The 23,761-nt window shown below is 36.0% G+C and overlaps 1 protein-coding gene across 7 annotated transcripts in view; it reads left to right on the forward strand.

Moving 5' to 3' along the window:
* Window positions 1-23,761, forward strand: part of LOC124216388 (protein artichoke) — a 268,737-nt gene that overhangs the window by 130,851 nt on the left and 114,125 nt on the right. For 5 of the 7 annotated variants that reach the window (XM_046620863.1, XM_046620862.2, XM_046620861.2 and 2 more), the window contains exon 2: window positions 20,239-20,312. The exons of the other annotated variants lie outside the window; for them this stretch is intronic. The gene's annotated coding sequence lies outside the window, so the exon portion shown is untranslated. The remainder of the gene's footprint in view (window positions 1-20,238; window positions 20,313-23,761) is intronic. 7 annotated transcript variants of the gene reach the window in all.

The following is a 23,761-nucleotide window of genomic DNA, read 5'->3' on the forward strand; positions in this document are numbered from 1 at the left end:
ACGATGGTTTGCGCCCGGTGTGCGATGATCCCTGGGATCGAAGGGGTTCCTGGGTAAAATCGTTTCACTTCCTCGGGCGAGCGACGATTTACACAAATCTCGACCGATGGAAAAACGCCGAACGAAGAACGCCGAGACCCTTGAGACGTTGCTTTATACTATAATTCAACGTTTGTTGAACCTCATTCGATGCGCGGTCACCGGCTTCGCCTGTAAGCCTGATGCACACCCCATCATCCCGATAAACGGACCAAACGCGTAAACCATAAAAGAGGCTGAAGCTCGACGCGCGATATGCTAAGAGGTGGATTATATGCAGGGGCATGGATTGAACCCAGGAAAAAAACTGTGCGGTCGTATCAATGAACGGAGGATTTTTACCCTCTTGAAAGGGGTTTTGATCGACGCTCATTACCATGCTACCATTATACCGTAGGTGCTGTAGGCTGTATTTTTATTGCACGGAAAGAACGTGGGAACGGTAAGAATGTCGATTACGTTATGGCGTGTGGAACTTTTCCTTCTCGGCTGGGTAAGCACTTTTTTTCCATCAACCACTTGAATAATTTCTTCAACCCTCCTGCTCCGACTGCCGTTTGAAAAAACATGAGACAATAAAGTTTTTCACAAGTCGCGCGTACTTTACCAAAGAGCTCTAGCGATCAGCGGAATTTAGATGGATTAGAATTATCGGTCGATCAATTACCGATTGAGCAAAATTTGTTGTCACCTTTTTTTTTTTTTTTTTTTGTCGGGTATAACTTGATCATCGTTGATAGAATTGTAGATGGAATATAAAGATAGGGTTTACAGCTCCAATTGAATTCTTTTTTTTCGTAGTTCAACGACTTTTATCCAGCATGATACGTTTCTCGTGATAAGTGAATTTCAGACTGAACTGTATTTCTCAGAGGGTTAGGCTTTGAAATTCGAAATATCTGAACGGATTTTCTCAATTCATTTTACAGTATTTGTTTAACTGATTACAAAAACTGCCATGTAAAAGAAAGCTCGATTCAGCTTATACTTGCATTTCTGAAAACGAATTGCGGATTAACAATCTAAATTTTTTACATTTTTTTTTTTTTCTTTTCACGTACCTTTCGAAAACTTAGTTTTTAGCCTCAAACGAAGCCTCGTGAAACCGGAACTCGGTGGTAAAATTCTAAAAGGTGACTCATCCGGTTTGAATTTTTCAAACACTCTGACTGAAATATCTCGAAAACTGTACAAGTTGGGAAGCTGTTTTTGGTTTCGTTTCGGAGGTAATAAAATTTTCTACAAAAAAAAAGCTCTAGACAATATTTTTATCTGCTTAGAACACGGGTGGGATAAAAATTCACAAGATAATAAGCATCTTCATTCATTTATTCGTTCCACTCAACTTTAGACTTTCGTATCGAATAAAGATGACCATTTAGGTATTTAATAGTCTTGACGTTTTTTGTAGAAAATTTGATTATCTCGAAAATGAAACCAAAAACAGCCTCCCAACTTGTATAGTTTTTGAGATATTTCTAATATTTCGATCATTTCTATATTTCAAAGTTTTCTTTCAAAACGTATAGGTAAAAGATGCTGAGGTAATTATAATTTCACTCACAATCAGTTCGAAAAGAAAACAAAAGTGTTCTGTCGAAATTAATCCGCTTTAGGTATATCACTCAAATACCAGATGATGATTGGTTTTGTTCTTTTTTTTTTTTTTCAATCAACTAATCAGTTCCCCAATCGATTTCATTCAAATACGCTCTATTTTATCAACGAAATGTTTTACAATTGAAACCCAGCTTTCCAATGAATATTCTGTGCGCCACTTTATGCGTGTCAAACAATTTTCTGTCAAGCGAAATAAATGTCACTGATGCAATCGTACGCAATTTGCTTCGTACATTGAATAAATCTAACAAAATATCGTCATTGTTTGATGGAAATTGGTTAAAATCTGTATCACAAAGATAAATACTAACCGACACTTCGAATGTTAATTGATGAATTGAGCTACAAGTAAATTGAATAGAAAAATCTCCAGCTCAGTTACGTGAAATATTTTCATGCTTCGGAATTTTTTCGTCTGGTTAAAAGATTTGTTAGAAAATAAAATTTCCAAACGATGTTCAAAACTCAAAGCGGAATATTAACATTACGGGGGAAAAAAAAACAATAACCATTTACACAGTAACGAATATTACATCTACCTCATATTATACAGCATGCATTCCGGATTCAAGTCCTTCATAAAAAAAGAGATTTTGAGCTTTCGAGAGATTCAGCAGGTTTCATGATGACGGATTTAATCCCAATGTTTTTCAGATTGAACAACAGAAATCAATAATTCGTGTAACATCGTGCTTAAGTGATTGTAAAGAACTGCTTTTTGTTTTCTTCGGTAGTTCGTGGCGCATAGTTTTGTATCTAATTTTATTTCTACATACATATTATATTAAGAGTATCATGGAATGAAGTGTCAAGCTACTTGAAAGAAAATATATTTAACTCAAGGTTTGTTGAACAATAAACCATTTGTCAGAACGTTTTTTATTAGTTTATGTCAGTATATTTAGTTTAAATAACAAATTTAATATTGAAACATTTATAGGTGGTTGTAATAAAATATGAAACGCAACTGGAAACAATCTCACTGAATATGCAGTATGGCTTGTTGGACGTATCAAGCTGAAGTATCATTCCTCTGATAAGTGGCAAATATTTATTTTCTACTAAAATAAATCTTTGTGTATGTTGTCAAGTGAAACAATTGAGCATCGACTCATCACCACGTTTATTCTAATTATTTTTTGGATATTGCATTTCATTTGTCCAGAGAAATGATGCCAGAGGAGTGATAATTTTGCGTTCGAGGTCTTTTTAATCTGAAAATTGAGAAAATTCTTAAAACGTGACGATAAGAATCTACCCTGTAGCCTAATTTCAAAATATCATTATCCAATATATTCTAGTAAGAAAAACTAAGAAATCAAAGGGTTTATTACAAACAAACTCGGTTGCCGTAAAAATGAAAATTTTCCGAGGATCACCCATTTAATTCGTTTCTGTGTAATAAATTCTTGACGATCATTTGTAATCGAATTTGGTCAATTTTCGCTCTTATGTTACCGTTACCGAAAATGTTACCGCTATATTGAAGAGAAGGTGAAATTTCAACGTTACAGTGTTGAAAAAATGCGGAGTTCCAGCGTCAGTAATGTTAATGATTATCAATGACGAATACTCCAATTCCTGATCGCGTGGTAGGCGCGGAAAAAGAAATAACAATTTCTGAGAATGAAAATCATTCGATTTTTTGAAACCTTTACTGAGCAGTGCAATGACGTGGAAAATTCTAATGTCGGATATTGCGATCGTCATCGAAGGTTTCAAATGAGGCCGAACGGGGTGTTCGATGCTCCATTTCCCAGTGCCGACCATAATCCAGAAATTTCTGACCCTTGCATTTAAATCACGGATATGCTATGTAGTCGTAAAACCTGGCAAATCACACAAATTCTTCGCAATAACGTTGGTGAAACGAATTTGAAACCATACAAAAAGACGCTGAAAATATTTGCAATTCCACCCGAAATCAGTGGAAAGAATTCAAGTCATACGAAATTTATGCGAAATTAGCAGAAAATATCAGAATTCATCCATGAGTGTCATCATTTCAAGCCAACTGAACTGATCGCTGACTTTTGAAACTTTTCTTTTTCCCTGGATACTTTTCGATGTATGAAAAATTTTCCACGATTATTCAACTTTCCTCAGAACTAATGTTCACGTTATAAATTTCCAGAAAGTGAACAAAATGTGATAATAATAATTCAATTATGACTCCATGTCACGGAAGAATATCGATGATAAAAGAGTACTTCTTTTTCATGACATGAAAAAAGTATACAATGTAAACTTGATCATTGTTTCTAAGCTTTGAAGAAGAAAAATCGATTTCGGTCGAACGTTACGACATGAATTAGAAAAAAAAACAAAACATCTTACAACTTCCAGAGCTGAAGTTCGATTTTTTAATAGGCGAATGAAGACGGATCGTTAATTCTTTTGACTTGCATGTTTAACTTTGACCATTCTAAATTTTTACGTGTCCATGATTTTAAGGATTGAAAAAATTGACAAGTCAAAAATCGATGCTCTTGATTCATTCTATTAAAAGATCGTCGCACAATAAAAGTTTTTATACGTAAAAATGTATATCTATACATACTCGCAATGAATTGGAAATACTTCCAATTCCACTTATAAGCTATGGTACAAAATTGAAATCTTGCGAGATATTACGGAGTCAGAAAAATGTGCCTGGAACTCCGGTTGAAAACCTTGATAAATACATAAAATACTGCACGGTAATAATTTTAACAAAAATGGGAAATATTCGTGTATCGATGAAAAAGCAAAATTCGACGTCAGGAAATGAATACTTTTCCAAACCCCCGTGGAGCGTGGGTCGTGATTTGATTCCAGTAGCTATTAAAAACGTACCGTTTGATGTTTACGATCTCTTTCGCTCAACTCTTTCTATTTATACATGCGGCTGAAGGTCGAATTTGGCTGTTCATTTCAATTTTTTTCAGTTTTATATTGTGAAAATGCGTACAGGTGGTAAGCAGGATCTGAATAATTCTCGTATCCAGATAACTAATATCTCTGGCATCTCCCGAAGGGTTTCTCATATTTTCGGATCCTTTTGCGATTTTGTAAACAATAATCTTTGTCGATTCTTTTTTTAATGATATTTTTATGAGTGATTGCATATTTCTGAATTATTGTACAGGATTACTTTATTTTTGAGGGGTCAACCGTCAGATATATAAACATGACATATACCGATTACGCTTGGAGAGATTAGGTATAAGTAGATTACAGAGGTTTCAGAAGTTACAAAGAGATTGAAAAGAATATAGCAATATTACACAGGTTAGAAAATGATTACAAAAAACACAAATAATTACAAAAATTCTGAGAAAATTTTCTGAAAACACAACGAGAGTACATAGACGATAAATATTACAAGGAATTACAAAGATCGCATGGATTGGAACGGTTAATTTAAGAAACATCAAGAGTACAAAAAGAAATTGCAAAAATGTCTGAGTGAGTTCAAATTTCACGACGGTTTCAATAGTTCAAAGAATTACAAAATTACACGAAGAATACAAAGGAATTACAATAGATTAGGAGTGTTAACAATGGATTACAGAGATTACAAAAACAATACGAGATTACAAGAGGTACAATTACCGTTGCTGAATTCACGCTTACTTTAATTTGATTTATTTTTTTTTTTTTTTTTTAGACAATGCTGAAAAATTAATTTTGCTGACAAGTTGACAAATAAATATGCCGAAAGAAATAGGAAAAATGTATCTGAAATAACCGTACGTGAAATTCTTTGAAAAATTGTGTGCGGTAGGTACTACGCAAAATGATGCATAAAGATTTTTGTGAAAAAATACTTGCCGTCAAGAACAAACTGCCAATTTATCGTTTTGGCAAAAGCATATCTTCTGTTTTCATCCCTCTGCAGTTGCCGTCCAGGTACTAAAAGCCTAACGAACCCGCCTGGCAAGCGAGGAGTTTTTAAGTTAACTGAAAAAAGGTGTAGCTACCGTATCCAAGACCTAGACGTCGTGGTCTATAAGATAAGAGGCCTTGTTGAGTATAATATTTCGCTTACGCCGGTAGTTACGTTGTTGTTTGCAACTTTTTCGCCCTTCCCGTTCCTCATAGTCGCGTGAAACTTGGCGCTAAAGCCACGCGCCAAGTGCACCTTATCCTCGCTGGCTCGTTTCTTCGTTTATGAAAATATAACATGTTATACATTTCGTGTGGCAATGATTGCACTCCGCCGATAACACGAACTGTGTAACAAGTATAATATTATACAGTGTGCTTATCTAATGCCGGAATAGTACGTCGTCTACTACGCAGTAATGCGCGTGCGCCAAAATTCCAGATCAGTTGTTTGTCAGGGCGGCCAACCGTCATAACTTCCGACGACGGATCACCGCGATATTTATAACCTTAAAAAATTTTAACAGCTGTCGGTGTTAAACAGAATTACCAACGATAACTGTCAAAATTTTTGAGGTTACGTTCGCGACGGTTGGTCGCCCTGGTAAACAACTGCCCTCGAATTGTCGCGCATGCGTATTAAACTATAGCAGACGACGGACCATTTTATCATTAGATGAGTACTTTGTATATGTTCGATATAAGATTCGAGTTGATCGATTTCTGTGAGGCGAGAGCGCAAAGTTACCCTTTGAATCATTGTAAACCGCGTATTAAACGATTATCGGCACAGTCGACCCACGGATCATAAGTGATTGTATATCCTTTCAATAAAGCAATGATTGTTTGAAATTGTAGCGTCGATAACACGATAAGTTGAACTAACAAATTGTAAAATGAACAGATAACGCGTTGTGAAATTGAAATTTCCCGAGTTGGTTAACCTTTTTCAAATTTTCAGTCGGATGAGAGAAAATTCGTTCGATTAGTTGACAAAATATTGAATCGAATAGAACGAGCAGCGCGTCGATTAGCATAAACTTGTTAAATTTTAGTTACTCTGATTTTGACCAAACAAATTTCGTCGGAGTAGCAAAACGATATAGCTTAGCAAAGTAAATCAAGTAAGATAGATTTACTCGGTCTCATGTGGGAAGTTAATTTGCATGGAAGGTTTTTGAGTGGCATAAAAGCGGGAATTAAATTTTCGTTATTTCGTTAAATTAGTCTGTGCTCTCGAGAAAAAGTGGATATTCCGTGGGCGCAACGTCATGAATCTGGATATGTAGTCACGTCGGCGGTAAAAAGTTATGAGAAAATGAATTCTGTGGCCCACGCGAAAAAGTAAAACTGTATCCTTCTCGGTGATCCCTTCGCGCGTGTTTCAAATTACGTTATAAAATACCCGAATGTTGAAAAGCTAAGGGAAATATCTTAGAGACTATGTGAATAATCTCGCATCCTTTTGCCGCATGCATGATCAAAACCACGGAAACCTATAACCTTAAAAATGGAGCTGCATGCTTTCCTTGAATATTCTATGAGAGTCGACGGTTGGATACATAGAAAAAGTCAGCGTAGCGCAACACCGTTTATGCAAACTGCGTGAAAAACTAACCCTGCATCTGGTGAATTTGCTTACACAACAAGAAATAGGACAGGTTTTGAGAAAATACAATATAGTCAAACTATTCCTCTTCGGGAGAAATTTGCTCGGATTTTTGAACATATTCTTAGATAAACACTTTCAATTATTTCTTCACAAAAGGTTTGTGGTTTGGAAATTGATACTTTTTGGTAATTTGTTGATAAAGTATAATCGTAGATTGAATATTTATAAAATCAACATATTCGTAAGCCCCGTTAATTTCTCTAAAAATACACTCGAGTTCTTAAACTTCCGATTGAACACCATACTGGTTGTTTTGGAAAAATAACTATTTTGTTCAAATACAGTGCTATTTCTCTTTCAATAGTGAACATGACTTTTTTTTTTCACCAAGTTCACACTTAATAAGTGACCATAATTCGATGGTTGTTCATCCGACTACAAATTGAACAGCCACTTTTATTCTCTCTACTATCAAATATTTGTGGAATTATTAAAAATTTTCATAAGAAACAGTTTAACCAAACGAGCTTTTTTGTAAAACGCCAATTTTTCACGTTATCTGAACCATTATCTACAGAAACTTACTAGATGCAATCAATCCAAATAGCCAGAAAGAAAATTATACTCATTTTCCAAAACTTTTTTCATTATTAAAATTTCATTTCAATCGACAAAATGTAGTGTTTTAGTGAGATATCCCCTTAATGCTTTGCGGTCTGAAAAATCCGCCACACTGTGATGAAGGCGACTATGCATGCGGGCTACGTCAATAGGCCTCCATATGTATACACGAATCTAGGTGCCCTACTTGATAATCGGCACGGTTTCACGTGTAAAGTTTGTCCTCGAGCTCATTATCAATTTGTAATTTCTCCGAGCCGAGAATCCGTATTTAGAATATTTTTGTGACAAGGATGAAACAGGAAGCTATCGATACTTGAAGCTAAGAGTCAGTAAAACTCTCTTGAAGTAGCGTTAAGTTACTTGAAGTTGTGTGAACTCGCTTAAAGCCATGCGAAGGCAACGAATTCACTTGAAAACATTAAATTCGCTTGAAAGCAATTGAAGTCACTTCAATTTTTTAGATATCGGGTTAAGTTCAGTTCACGTGACTTGCATAACTTTCTTGCAGTCGATTAATGGTAATTCAAGTTTATTGAATCGGCTTTTAATCACTTGACGTCAGTTGAAGTTAATTGAAGTCGATCCAAGTCACTTGAACTCATCTGAAATTGCTCGAAGTTAAGGTCATCTACCATTTCTACCTTTACCGATCGAGCAAAGTCACCCTTTTGCTTCCTGTATCGAATTAAAATATGAATGGAAAATGTTCAAATTTCTGAGAATTGCGGCAAGTCTCTCAACTATGCACTTTTTAACCCCTGAAATGTGGGAAATGTGGAAATAATGTCACGTGGCAAATAACAACACGATTTTCGGACGATTCTCGAGATATGAGTAACTTTTCCGAATTCCGCTACGAAACAGCGATGCACCATCGAAAATTGAACTCTTTCCGTTCGTTTGTTTCTAACAAAAACAGGAATAAAAGGTGTGAGTTTGCTCGATCGGTAAAAGTAGGACTACAACATGACCTTAAACAACCGAAAATCGAATTTTCGAAATCAGCTGTACATTGCATATCCAAGAGATGCGCTTATCGAGGGTTGACTATGAGATTTTCTTCAACGTGAAGTTGAAGCAGCGAATCAACGTCGACGATGTTTGTCTCCCAGTTTTGGATTGAGTGAAATACACTGAATTTCCGATAAGAATCACAGATGCTTGAGCGAGTAGCGAATCATTATTCGCGAGTCAGTGACTGCGGGACGCGTCGCGTAGCTTCGGAACGATTCAGGCGTTCAACGAAGCGCTGAAACGCTTAGGAGGTGATCAATCACGAACGAAGCGAGATAAATTTGGGTCACTCAGAAAAGAAGAAGGAGATACTGCGTGCAGGGATACCGGAAGTTGAATCCGATCGAACGGAAACCGGGTATTTGGCCGCTCGCCATCCACGCCGTTAAAAGTTATACCCGGCGTAGAATTCCAACGACGAATTTGAATCGCACGGAAGCTCCGAGCAGAAGCTTCCCTTTAAGCTTGCCTCGAAGCTCTTCTAAAATCTGCACCCACTGTGTTTCCTACGAACCTGCGCTATTACATATGTATACGTTCGCCATCTACTCATGCATGTATGCATGTATGCATAGGGCATTCCGTGCCAAGTCGATGAGTATCAGACCTTCGTTACCTAAGCTTTTAACGTTAATTTCCTGAAATTGATGTTACATCTTTAAAACAATCTCGTTACTTCAAACAAAAAAAAGCTTTTTGTCTTCAACAGCTTTTCAACTTCATTTTTCTCATAAACTTGCAATAGCTCGGTCAATTTTGAGATTGATTTGAAATAATTGTCTCAAACTCATAAGAATTTTCGTTATTTTTAATGGATTTTTTTTTTTTTTTTCTTCTTTTTCTCCCCTACAGTTTGCACGGCATCGATAACCTCTAATCGATATTCAATATCATTTTACAAATGGAACGAGTGAAAGAAATTGAGAATTTATCGAATATTAAACAAATACTTTTAAGTTTATAACACAGAAGTTAATTTTCTCTTGACGAATATGACTTAATTTTCGTTGTGCTTGTAGATGGAAAATGATTTTACGATTACGATAAATTATAAAGCTTGTGAAAAGGCAGTGTAAGTTATTCTTCAAAAGAGTGACTTTGATGAAAATTAACTTTCTGTTTCCCATCTCAACGGATATTTCACTTATTTCGTTTGTTCTTCCCGAATATATTACCGCAGATATTATATAAATACTGCGTGCAAAAAAATATATTATATCTGTTTAAAATATATTGTGTCTAAAACTTAGAAGAAAAGTACTGGAAATAAATTGGATGAAAATAAAAGTTTAGAATAAGTAATTAGGTGAAATTGAGAATAAGTATAATGTAAGCACAAAAATACACGGGTCAAACTGTAATGCGAAGACTCGAGTAATAACTTTCCATTAGAAGAAGACTGTTGTAAAAAATATATAACTCCATTTACACAAGCGCGTAAATGCTCAGGTATGGAGAACTGAAAATAACATCGGAAGAAAATGTTCGTGTAAAAAGCAGAAATGGTTATTGAATAAATCTGAATTTCAAAAAAATTTTTAATCTATTCATTAATTTCTCCTGTTAGACGAGAAAAAATTAACGGCTAGGTGCACAGACTGCCCAATTTGTCATGGAATACCATATACGTGGTTGTTTTCGCGAGCTCGAATGAGAACGATCATCTCTGCAGTCGTACACGAACGTGGTAACTAACCAGGATGCAATGCTGCAGACTCTCAACGTATCCTTGACGACCATTGACACTAAGAGTGGTTCTCATTTTTACCCATTGCGGCAATACGTGTCCTTACAGAGTGCACAGGATCCTTTTCTTCAACCATCAATACCGCGTAAGTCCTTTTTGAGGACTTACGTTCGTAAACGTAACGCTGAATACGAGTTCCTTTCCAAAAAAACATTGTAGTTCAGAGAATATTCTGAAACCACATTTTGTCACCTGACAAATCGTTTGCAAATGTCTTTGAAAACGGCTACATGTACGCACGCATGTGTGTTGGATTTTAACGAATAGATACAATAACAAAGAAATCGCTTGACCGGTTTTTATGAAATTTTGGAAAAAATAATCTACATCTGGATGATGTTCCGGTGATCTTGTCAGACCTATTTTGTACATCGTTTTGGGATTGAGATGGTTCAAACTTTTGGCGGAACCGTAATTTCTACATTCTTTCAAGATTATTCAGTGAGACTTGAAATATGTTCCGAGAATTTTTCCCACTATTTTTATTCATATGGTTTTTGTAGGCAGGATTCCAAATGAACCGTTCAACCGATTTGACTGAAGTTTGGACAGAATTACGTTTTCATATATCCGAAGTTCGAACAAGCTTTACAACCCATTTCCATTTTTCATTTTGAAACATCGAACGCTTACTTCAACATGTTTCAGGACAATTCAATACACTTTGAAAAACACAACTTTCTACACCGAAATTACACGTTTCGAAGAGTTTTTTTTTTTTTTCGTAATTTTCAGTCATGTTACGGGGTACAAATTTTTCATTCCACGTAAGACTTTGCACAATCCGCAGATTTACATTGCTAAAATAAAGATGAAAAAGAAAGTACGAACAAGAGAACACCGAAAAATCTGAAGTAAAAAGACCAGACTCGTAGTTGTAGTATTTTTTTTTTCTTCCTGTCTCTCTCCTTTTAATCCAATTTCTGAGTTCAAAATTCTTGCATACGAATTTTATAATTATTATCCATAAACAGTTAACGCTTTTCGCGTAAAAAAAAAATGATTCGTTGCACCTTACCTAAATTAAACGTTTTTATAAATCAATTATTAAACAATGGATGAGCTGTAGATGCGAAATTTGTTGGTTTCATTTTTCGTACGACGCATACCTTCAATAATTCTGGATTTAGTCGCATTCAATGCATATGCAAGGCAAAGCCTGACCCAGTTCTACAGTCGACAAAACCGACATGATCTAGCTAGTAGATTCAGCTTCAGAGCATGAAAGGCAGCCCGAGAAACGACGCAACTCAAGTTCCTTTGATGCACCGACGTGTATCGATACACCTACAGGGTGACTTTGCCTACCGGAAATTCAATATCTCGTCCATTTCTAAACCGCGAGGCTAACTACAATGACTGTCGACAAGTTGACTCCGATTCAACAGACATCTCGGATTAAACATTTTTCATTTAAAACGGTCAGGTAAGAATAAGAATCTTACATTTTTTGATAACATTCGAAAATGCTGTGTTTTGATTCAGAAAATCTAGGCGCTTCGTATAATAATGAAGTATCTTATAGTTCATGGAGAAATTATTGGTTGGTTTTTTTTCGTATTTATTTCTTTCGTTGCTTAATTTTTATAAAAATTATCAAGTCAATTACAGACGAAATTTTCGGGGGAAATTGTCCGATGAGTTAAGCTTCCGATTTACTGGAATGGAAAATTTTCGCTGGGTGTAACGAAACCAAAGCTCCACCCAAGTTATCGATCAATATTCGTACCTTTGTACACACATTTTGTTGGCCCACAGATTATTCACCCTACGTTCATGAGTTTTATAGCCATACAATATTGCAATGTGATTTTCTTTTGTTCGGGCTTTGGGTGTCGATTCTATCATCACCCCAATGTTATTAATTTCTCGTCTACGCAACTGATTACGAAATAATAATGTTCAGAAGGATGATTGGAATCTTTCAGTCACGTTTTAATTCATAGTAATGATTACGAGTTTAAATTTCGATTAGACACATATAATTTTTACTCACATTTTTTTCTTTACTAGAAAATTGATCTAATTTTTCGTATTCTAACGAAGAATAGATTGTTTTACGCACGAGTGAATATCTGTGACAGATTTTTATTTTATTTTTTTCAGCTTCGACAAACTTATGATTCAGCAAGATACACATTGTTGCTAGTTTTCATCAGGTTCAGGCACTCGTTATAAGTTTTTTGATGAAAAAATGATATCAGATGTAAGTGGATTAGCCGCGGTGAGGCTTCTTGAACAGCTTTTTTACACGTGACTTTTTTTTTCTTTTCCTTCGCCACTTTTTGACCCGATTGTACGTCCCGTGTATCCTTAATGGTGTATCAAAATGTAAACGAGATGGAGAATATTTGAGGAGCAATTTGACGAGAGAATCTCTGATGGGCCGAGGTCCTATTCCTCGGTCTCAAATATTCAGGGCAATCTAAAGCACTGACCTACGTCTTCAAAACTGAATCTGACTCTCGAACTAATCTAGAGCTCCGAAACTCTGGAGCCAGATCGCTGGCACGGCGGTAGGCAAACACTAAAGCGTGTCTGAGGAAGCACCTAATGACGATAACCTCACCGAAATGCTGAAATTAGGTACTTTGTCTCCCATCAAACCTTGGGGGTCGGATGGCTGGAAAATCCTCAGGCAACGCGCCGACTGCGCACTTCCATTTAATTGTAAGGTGATTCCATTTGCTCGCAGAATTTTGAATTTACTCCATTTTCCCTGGCTTTTTACTAATCATTTTTTATCGTGTCACTGTCAAACGCATGTCTAAGTTTTCCATTCATTTGATTCGTTTCTATCTTTATATATATATATATATCAATAATTAAATCACTCATCCTTAATGCTTAAACTTTCTACGTTGATGTCGAATTTCTGCCCATCCGGGAATCTTATATTATGCAACTAGTGCGTAAAATGCGGTCTTAGACATGGAGCCGCCACCCAAAATATAATATTACAATCATCAAATTGAATTAAATATGAATTTAAAATTAACCATCAAAATTTAGAGAATATTAAAATTAAAGTAACGAGAATTTTTCATCGTAATAATTTCATTTTTCATTTTCGTTGTAAACATAACGATAAACGAATATCAAGAGTGGTTTTGAATATTTCAAATCAGTGATAACACTGCAATAATCATTAGCTTATATGAACGTATACAATTTGACATAATTTTGTATAATTTGATGTATTCCTATATAATTTCATAATATTTTATCTCAATTTATGAAATTGCGTAAAATTATGTAATTTCTGGAAAAGTTTTGTATGACATTATAAAATTTTATGAAGTTGGATAAAATTATTCAAATTCATTCAAACTTCTATAAAGTCATACAAAATTATGTAAAATTATACGCGTATAATCTTATATAATTTTATCAGGTTAAATTCTAGACATGATTTCATAGAAATTTATCTGATCATATAAAACATTTTTTCCCGAGCAAAACAGCCGAAATATGACCTTTGATATTTCACTTTTATCGTAAACTTTTAATGTGTATAAACTGGCACTGCTTTAAGTTGACATGTGAAAGTTTTTTTCGGGTTTTCAACGCGGAAAAAGTTTGAAAGATTCACATTTGCACTCAGCATAATAAGAATACTAGTCAATGTTTTCCATCTCTTCAAAATAAAGTTTTCTTCCATGAAACAATCAAGTAAAAAATAGTCAAGATCGAAAATTAAATGGTATTTCAAACGTGCTTATAAATCATGGCTTTTCGGTATATTACCGTAACATGTTTTTAATTTGAATAATTCGCAAATTCTTTCACGATCCGATAAAAATTTCTGAAAGCCTACTTCGATTGGTACTATATACAGAATGATTATCTATCGAACGAATTGTCCGTCGTCTCTTAGAGTTCAATGCGCATGCGCTATAATAAGACAGCAGTTGTTTGCCAAGGTGACCAACCGTCACAAATTCAGACAACAGTTCGCCGCTTGCTGTTGAACACAACTGCCAACGACAACTCTGTCAAAATTTTTGAGGTTACGTTCATGACGGTTGGTCAACCTGGCAAACAACTGCTCTCGGATTGTTGCGCATGCGCATTGAACCGTAGCAGACGACGGAATATTCCGTCGAAGGATAATCGCTCTGTATACATCGATAAAAAAAAAGTATGAAAGATCTCAAGCGATGAAGACCACGCCCTCATCGAAGTGAGTTGGAACACCCCAGCTATATAATGTAGTGCAACAATGAATTTTGCAAGCTTGCCTATCATTACGGGATCGCGTAATGCAAGCGTGTGTCCACAAACGTGGAGGCGAGGCAGAGATGCATGGTCCTTCAACACCGCGACTAGCTTTCACCCCTTAACGCGATACGGGAGTCATTATTTTTTCACGTTACACGATATGCTCGAATTTCACGAGCTTTTAGCCCGCAATTAATGTTATCTCGTTTTCCCCCCCGCTTTATAACAGGTCTCGCAACGCCCGTATGTACGCAAAAATATGAGAGCTTGCGCTGCCCGTGCACGCGATACGATTGGCCCTTTCACGATGATCAATCCGGTCAATGATTCGTGCATACCCGACCTCAACCACGATGTTCCTTAATCATTACATTACGAAATATATAGTCACAGAAACAACTCAAATATCTGTCGCTTACTTCATAGAGATGCACGGGACCCCGCAGAATCCTTATGAAATTCGGCCCAAAGTCCCAAAGGACGCAAGTCCCAAAAATCAATAGTTTCCCGGATATAGGCTTGGGTACGGGAGTGCATGGATTTTTTTATATCCAAGGATTACGAAGCTTCATGGAAGACTTGAAATCAAATGTAGATATACTAAAAAACTGCACAGCCGATTCGCAGCGACTCAATCAATCACAGCTAGCATCCTGCCTGTCTTTGACAATCGACCGTGCAGTTTTTTGAGTGATTCATTAGATTTCAACTATCTTCGAAGCTTTGGAATTCATGAAAATCACGGAATCCATAAGATATCAAAAAAATCTAAGCATCTTTCTTCCGAAGCCTGTATCTCGGAAACTACTGATTTTTGGGATTTGTGTCCGTAAGAACTTTTGACAGCCAATTTCCACAAGGATTCTGCGAGGTTCTTTGATGGAGTACCTTTTCGATCGTTGAAACAATGTCACTAAATTCCCGTACTGACCTTCTTGCCGTCTAAGAAAATTTTCACTTTCTGTCAGCAAACGGTCACGAATTCTTGAACTTTTTTTCGGAGAAAATAGCTTCCGTTTCTGTCTGATTACATGGCAGGCCTTGCTTTCAATCAACGTCGATAACATGCTGCGAGAAATTTGGTGGCAGCATGTGCTCACAACAATGTGGATATTGACACGCAATCTATGGCCAGCAGTAAACGAACCATAGCTAAATTCACCCTTAAATTGTCGGAAAACTTATTGCTCTTCACGGCGGCGATTCCATTCTTACTGTTTTTCGTACGTTGACCTTTCTTTGTTGTACGTCACGTATCTCTCATACAATTTTTTGTGGTGTGCAAGAGGTTGGTTTGCCGAAAATTGATACATTTTACTACATAACATTACTACAAACTTATCAATAATCGTAATCGTTATTTTCGAAGATATCTTGAAAAATGTAAAATTAAAGTAACTGGAATGATAAACGAAAACACAGATATTGATAGTTCATTTTAAATCTCTTGACAATGACTGAAAGTTCAGTTAATTTGTTCGATGTCATTCTAGGAGCTATTTTTATGAAAATACTATTTTCTACCAAGTCACTGAAATAGATTTCTTTCCCATCGGAAGTGGATTCGATATTGTCAGCATTCGTTAATCATAATCAATACCGGTGCAATACTGTAAATTAATTAGAAAACGATTGCTCAATAATTAGTTGGCAAGTTTTTCTCGTTATTCCATCTTCTTTGTTTCGTCTTTTTCTTTCCTGTTTATTTTCAACCTGTTAACATTCAATATAAAAATCCATTTTCTATTGACTAAGTTTTTCCCCGGTACATTAATCTATTCCTAGTACTAATAAGCATTTTCAAACCCCCTACCGAATTTATTAATTCAGAAACTCGCAGCCCGATTTCAATCAAAGTGAATCTACATCTCAGGCTATAAATGGCCAATCGAATTTGGCTGGTGTAAAAAGTGATAACGGATAAATAAGTTTTCGGATTTCATGAAAATCATATACCCGTGATACCTAAAGATATCGATTCATAATTTTTCCACACTCAAAGTTGAAAACATTAAATTCGAAACGGCAAATCTAAATTGGCAGACTTGTAATTCAACATTGTAATCTATTTTCCAAAAACTGTGTAAATACATGTTTGTCGAAACCCTGAATCCGAGCAGAGTGTTTAAAAATCCGGAATACTATAATATCGATAATAAAAACCAAACTTCTAACTATTATCTTTTCATTGTGGTTTATCAGAAATTTTTTGTTCCGATCGCCATTCACAAACGTCTTGGAAATTTGCAGTTTGAAACTATTCAGGTCTACTTCGAATTCAGCTGTCCCATTAACCAACAAAAAATTTCTTTGATCCAGATTTCCTGTCCAAAAAGAAACCACGCTTCTTTGAAAAATTTTGAAAGACAAGCAAAGCAATTTGTGGAACGCGGGAACAGAGAAAACAGGAAAAAAGTTGAAGAGCTCGGTGTTACAATATATCATCCAGTCATTCATCTGTCTCGCCAATTTTTCTTTGTCTCATCATTATCGCTATCATCATCATTATTAAGCATCCATGTATTATTGTTACTACTCTAATAATTGATGACGCTCATTCTTCTCGGTAGTGAATAACAAGTACATGCCACATAAATCTTTTTTCCTGAAGAAATTTTCAAGCGTAAAGATATGCTTAAGTAAGATTGTGTTTTTGTTAAAGGTCGGAGTATTTAACGAGCATCAAAGTTACGACTCTCGGTCGATAAAGCACCCAAGGAATAATCTCATTACTGAGCTCTTCATATATATATATACCTCCTGAAATTTTTTTCATGAAAAATTCATACTTCGCGGGGTTTTTTGGCGCAGGCAGGTTAACGAAGAGAGAGAATAGACACTTGGATAAAAAGTTGAAAGTCTTCTCACGAGCCCATTGTACGTAAATTTAATTTACCGTAAGACAAGACTGCGGCGACTTCGCGATGCATCGAATTCGTACCGGTTGAAAAATCAAATTTAAATATCTTTCAAGTGGATTTTTGTAATCGGTTATTCTTAAATTGTCCAATCGTTACTTGAATATATGACCAATAACAATATCACGAAATGCCGTAAAATCTTGACACAAATTTCGTTAAAAACTTGGTAAAATTTTCTCTATTGTAAAAGTTGTTCGAAATGAAAGGGAAAAATCGCAAGGATAATGTTCCTGGAGATGAATCGTTCAAAATTTTCTGAATGATTTTAGTTTCGGTATTAAATTAAGCTTTGGCAATTCGTGTAACGTATCGCTGAAAACTCTGATGCGAGACTGAAATTTTCTCGGTAGAAATTTTTTCCAACATTAATTATAATACATACTGTATCGTGTGTCTAATGGCATAAGATCATAAACATCAAAAATACAATTTTTTGTCGCAAAAGGGTGCATAATCTTTTTTTTTTTTTTTCTTACTATTCACTCTGGAAATCATCAAAATATATATATAGTATAATTCAATTAAAAACAAGCATTTAGACAGACACGACCTTTTTTCATTAATAAGCATACGTGAATAAAAGAACAAATCAGAAGGTCGCAACGACTATTTTTCCCCCTAAACGCTGTAAATATCATTAAGACGCATAAATAGATCAAAATGTGCGGTAATTTAGAAATCTTGCGAAAAAATTTTCGAAGATAAAAACAAAAGGTTGTAATCACTATTTTTTTTTTTCTTTTTTTTAATGTTTCGAAGACTACTGAAACGCATACAGAATTAAAACGTATAAATTTATATAGTGAGGACGTCGATTTTCTGAACGTCGATTATTGAAATCGTCAATTACAGAAACGATGGGAATAGCAATAATAATTTTTGGCGGTTATGTCCTTACACAATTACCCTGGTAGATCATATCTTCAATTTCATCAGAACCAAAAGGTCGTATCTATCACCACATAAGACCTTTTGCTTTTAGTTTACAAATTTATACTCGAACCCAAAAAAGCATCGAAAAAATTTTTTTGTCCGCTAGCAGCCTTTTGCTCTTTGTTGAACTTTTATTCAATTCCAACGTTTCTAACCATATTTTCACGTTTCAAGCCTGGATACGGTAAGAAAAAATACACGCTCTTCCGTCTTTTTCAAAAGCAAAAGATATAATTACGTAATATAAAAAATTTCGAATATGAAAAAAGTCCTGTGAAATACTCGATTTCAAAAATACTCGTACAAAGCGATTTTAGTATAATTGAACAAGCCAAAAACTACTGGCAAAGATTTTTTCTTTTCTTGTCCATGCTTGAGATAATTGAAACACGTCGATTGTCAAATTTTTCTCCGGGTAACCGCGATAACGGATATTCGAGTTTTACTACATTCTTGTACTACACCGGAGCTTAAAAGAGCCTAAAAGATAAAAAAATACGCGCACACTACATAACGAAGAAAGTGCCTTACGATCCAGCGTTATTTTTCACACAGTATGAATATTTATGCCCAACCCTAACCACCAGACATTGTGGTCGGGCTTAGTTTATTCAAGCGAATATTTACAGCTCGGTCGTGTTGGAGCTTAGCGGACAAATCAGGAGGAAATATATGCCGGAGAAAACAGCCTTTGCGACTGCATTATGAATTCGCTCTCCCGTTACAGCTTGCTTTTCACTTTTGTAATATCGCATAACCTCACTTTCTAACCTAACCTAACCTAACCTGACCTGGCCTAACCTAACCTAACCTAACCTAACCTAACTTAAAGGAATTCAAGTGATACGGAAATTAATTATATTTGAAAAGAACATTGGAATATAAAAACCCGAAGTAACGAAGTTGTGCAATGACGAGTTATTGATGCAATTGGTTTATGAACGATACGTTAAAACTTTGCTAATATTACGCGTAAACCTTTATAGTCAATTATTCTCAATATGTGATTGAGTTGAAGTGAGCTGATAATATGCGGCACGTATAAAAAGGAATTCGTTGATTTAATTGAATCATTGATATTTTCGACGTGTGACAGATATTGATTCGATTTAAGTTAATTTTTGTACAACTAAATCTTGACCAATTCCCTTACCGATATTCAGTTACATCAATCAGTGTTTTAATCAAGTTACTATTATAGAAATTGGCAAAACGATTAACGAATTAAATTATTGAGCTAATAAGTTTTTTTATCACCGAGATTCATTCTCTCGAATTTTTTGTTTTCAACGAAAGTCGTGTCATGAAGATGAAATAATTTATCATTCGGTTATTTCAACGTTTCTGTTTGTCTTCTAGTTTCCGTTCGGTATTGGGTTTACTTCGCGATGTAAAATTGTTTAAGCAGCTTAAATTTGTGTAACTATAATTCGACCATATGAACCACTTCTCACTTCAAATCTTATCAGTCTCATGACGGCTGTTTTTATTTGGTAGTATGGCATATACGGTAACTTGAATGAACTAATCAACTTTCAAACCAATGCGAATAACAATTTAATGGAACTCGAATTTGTCCAGTTACTCACGTGCCTGTAATTTGATCAACGCTAGTAATTTCATATCTCTTTATATTCCAGAAGCAATATCAAACCGTCCGCAGTAATGAAAATTGGGATCGGAACAGCGGCCATAATGGTTGAAATAAGGAAAGGTACGTTTCTGAAGTAATATTCGCCCCCTCTATACGTAACGTAGTTTAAATTATTCCATTCCTGCCCGGGGCAAGATGATATGTTAATCTGTCAAATTAATGTGTCAGACAATATTGGTACACGCGAATCCAATTCGCAATCTGCGCAGATCTGTTGTTTTCTCATCCAAGCTACAGACACGCACGTATATTATATACATGCATATATATTCTCGTATACTTATAATGTAATATATATATAAATATATATATATATATATATATATATATATATATATATATATATAAGACAATGCCTCTGGGGGGTCGTATTGATATTATAATACATTCATGCTCTATCACATACATAGTGTATAAGCATAGTTAGCGTGAAACAAGACCACCGATGTAGACGTTCGAGGTGCCCGTTGTTATAATTAAAAAACGGCGTTAGTGCTCGGGGGGGAACTTTTTTCTGCTCAACCAGTCTGGAAAATTAATTCTATTTACGAAGCAGGGATCAGGTACGCCGGGGATGGACGGCTAAATTAAACGACACGATCACTCTGCGGCTCCGAGGTCTAGTTAATGCTTTGATTCCATTTTCTTTTCGTAACATGATATTTGGACAGTTGGAAGTGTAACTGTTACACGTGACGTTCGTCACGTAAGAACTTTCCAACCTGCAGTTAGACTTCACTTCTTTGATGAAATTGTCAGTGGATATCACCTTAAATTCCTGAACAATCGCAAACTTAGAAGAGACTATAAATTTATCGTTATAGAAAAATGTGTTCAGAAGTTTGTAGACACAAATATATAAAAAAAAGTGTTATGTAATGGTATGAACCTGGAATTATACTGATAATTTTATGAAATGTTTGTAATTTATCAGCTTTGCCGTGTAAGTGGGTATATGTTGCATCTATGTAGATACATACGTAAAAACACTTCAGAAACGATGTCATATGTGAATTTGCAAACAGCGCTACAAGATACGGACAACATTTTGTATACTCACTGAATCGCTATTACCTTTGCATCCCTTTGTCAAAGTGCACTGCTGCACGATGCTGGCTCCGTGATCTCTTTGAATTGCACAACTTTTCTGCAGCATGCTCACCTCTGATCGTGCGAAAGGCGTAGTGTATGAGCAATCCCGAAAGCGCTTGTGTAAAACGCAAGCACCAGAGCTTGAATACCTCTGCCGCTCGGGAGTCCTTGAATTTCGCTGTTCGAAATGTTTTATACACGTATGCAGGGTGAGTCAAAGGCATGGAAACCCCTAGAAATCTCACAGGGTTTGGTGAAAAACAAATTACCAATGTTAAATCTCAAGTAATTTTTAACAAGGGATACAATGGTCACCTTTGGTTTGACCTTGAACCTCATCTTCAAGATCATTTCGAGATCTACGTTGAATTTTCAAATAGGAACCCCCATTTTTGGGGCCAGAATCGGAAAGGCTGGGTAATCTTATGTTCTAATGTGTGTTAAGATCAAAAGTACACGGGTGTTTCAGATTCAAAAATGTTTTTTCTACTCAATGTACTTGATACTCAAATATCTTGATTTATCGTTATACGCTGCCATAAACGAGAACATTATCCACCCTTAAATCACCATCGTTCTACGACTGATTGAAAGTTTGGCAGATATGAACTGCACTGCCAATAGTCTCCGGTAAGGAAGTCAACGGTAAGTACACGGTACTTCCTTAATATCCGATGTCTCTAACTGTCTTCCCGCATTAATTGTAAGTATCACGCTCTGCTAATAGCTCATGGAGTTATAAGTTTCGAGGTAGATACAGGCGGCCTACTTGTAACCCAGGAGTAAAAACACAGCGGGAACTGCTTAGCGACTCTAGGGCCAACTGCCAAGGAAGGAACTTCCAAGCTGTAAAACTTTCGTTATAAATCAAAGAGAAGTTGGAAAGATGCTGTGTGTGGGAGGAGTTTGGGACAGGGGGGAAAACGGCACGCGTTAAACGTTTCAAGCAGTTTGCTTTGCTGCAGGAAACATGGAATTCGTAAGTGAGAATTTTAGGATCCCCGAGAGAGATGAAACGTGGATAAATAAATAAATAACCAGAGACATGATCTCACCAGAGGTGGGAAAATAAAATCTTTTATTTTTCGCGAGAGGCACACTCGCCTCTTCGCATTTTACACCCACTAATATATATTATATGTAATTAATCACTTGGGCCATCAAAAACTCCGTAAAATCTTCAAGGGTTTACCTTCCAGCACGTTATAAGAGTTTGTTGAAAATTTTTCGTCCAGTCGTAGTGCGAATTCTTGTGCAAAAGTCGCACATTTAATACTAAATGCAGTTCTTTGTCAAGGAAATTTCACAACCAGACATACAGGAGCGATAAGAAAAATTACAGAAAGTCGTAGATCTGGCTTACGGATTTTTTTGAAATTGCATTTTTCCATATCCTCAGCGCAAATCCTAATCGTTATGTGTAATTTTGCTCGTTTATCGGAAAATTCGATAATAGTACAAGGTTAGAAACCATGAGGCTACTGCTGGAATATTCTTCATCATCAGTAGTCAGATCATTTCATAATTCGACCGGTGCACTTGTGAATGATTTACTGATGTAGCTCCGTTACGGATTTGTACAGTGGGATTACACATTAAACTCCCAACTCGGGATTCTGGTAGACCTATCAGGTATGTCGCGTCTCTTGGCGAATAGTTCATCCGAGAACTTTGGCCCATTGCATTTCAAATCAGTTGAACAGTTGATACACCACGAAGTAACGTCTCCAACCATGAACTATGGGCCGATTAAGCTTCGGTATGTGAGATGTCACACATTCGCGATATCATCAAAATTCCTCAACCAAATGTAAGTAGAGATCAGAGCCTCAGGGACGCTTTTCGAACATTTTTTTCAACCCCGAAATGCCTAATTTCAAGTAAATTTATAAGACGATCCTACGAAACTTCCAGACTTGGATAACCACTCGTTCATAGATTTCAAGAAGAGTAAATCTTCCCATATTACGGATTGCAGATAACGCAGTGTCTACTTTATCGACAAATAAGTTCGTCCAGAGAAGGTAGACGCATCTATCCCTCTTGTTAGTTTTATAGTTTATGACTGATCTAACGCTGCATTGGCTGCATTGGCTCTCGCATGAACGCGACTAAAAGACATACCTTTGTAATGCAATGTAATCTGCGGTAATGAATGCTTGTAATAGCAATAGAATTTTCAACCTCATCTGAATTTCCCTGAAATTAGACTCGATGATAAAAATTTAATTAATTCGATGCACGAATGAATTCTGCTCATCTCCGTGTGGAATATATAGGAACCAGTTTGGTGTGCAACCATAATTTGAAATTGACAACGAGTTTGAACCTCTCGGGACGTACTGCTGTGCGTTAATGTAATTGGCGTAGTGAGTTACAGGGAGGTGGAGAGGAGGGTGTGAGAAGGGGTAGAGACG

Source organism: Neodiprion pinetum, chromosome 4 (genome assembly GCF_021155775.2).
Source record: "Neodiprion pinetum isolate iyNeoPine1 chromosome 4, iyNeoPine1.2, whole genome shotgun sequence".
Taxonomy (NCBI): Eukaryota; Metazoa; Arthropoda; class Insecta; order Hymenoptera; family Diprionidae; genus Neodiprion; species Neodiprion pinetum.